This window comes from Ascaphus truei, chromosome 21 (genome assembly GCF_040206685.1).
Source record: "Ascaphus truei isolate aAscTru1 chromosome 21, aAscTru1.hap1, whole genome shotgun sequence".
Lineage (NCBI taxonomy): Eukaryota > Metazoa > Chordata > Amphibia > Anura > Ascaphidae > Ascaphus > Ascaphus truei.
The window spans coordinates 31,510,340-31,510,743 of record NC_134503.1 but is presented as its reverse complement, the minus strand read 5'-3'; positions in this window follow the sequence as shown (position 1 = coordinate 31,510,743).

Sequence of the window (404 nt, the reverse complement as noted above, 5' to 3'; positions counted from 1 at the left end):
TCCCCTCACACACTTTCCCCTCTCACACACACACAGTCTTCCATCGCACACCTATGTCACAACACTTCCCACCCTTTTACACACTCCCCCCCCTCTCTCGAATACACCTTTTCATACTCATTCACTCACACACCCTCCCCCTCTCCCACACACACTCACTCCCCCACCCCCACACACACACGCACACACTCCCCCTCTCACACATTTTCCTCTCACATACACTCACACTCACACACTCTCCCCTCTTCCCACACTCACACTCTCCCCTCACACACACACTCACATACTCACACTCTCCCCTCACACACACACACACACTCACACACACACTCTTGCCTCTCACACACACCACTCACCCTTCTCACCCTCTCTCAAACACTTCCACCCTTTTACACACTCACCCC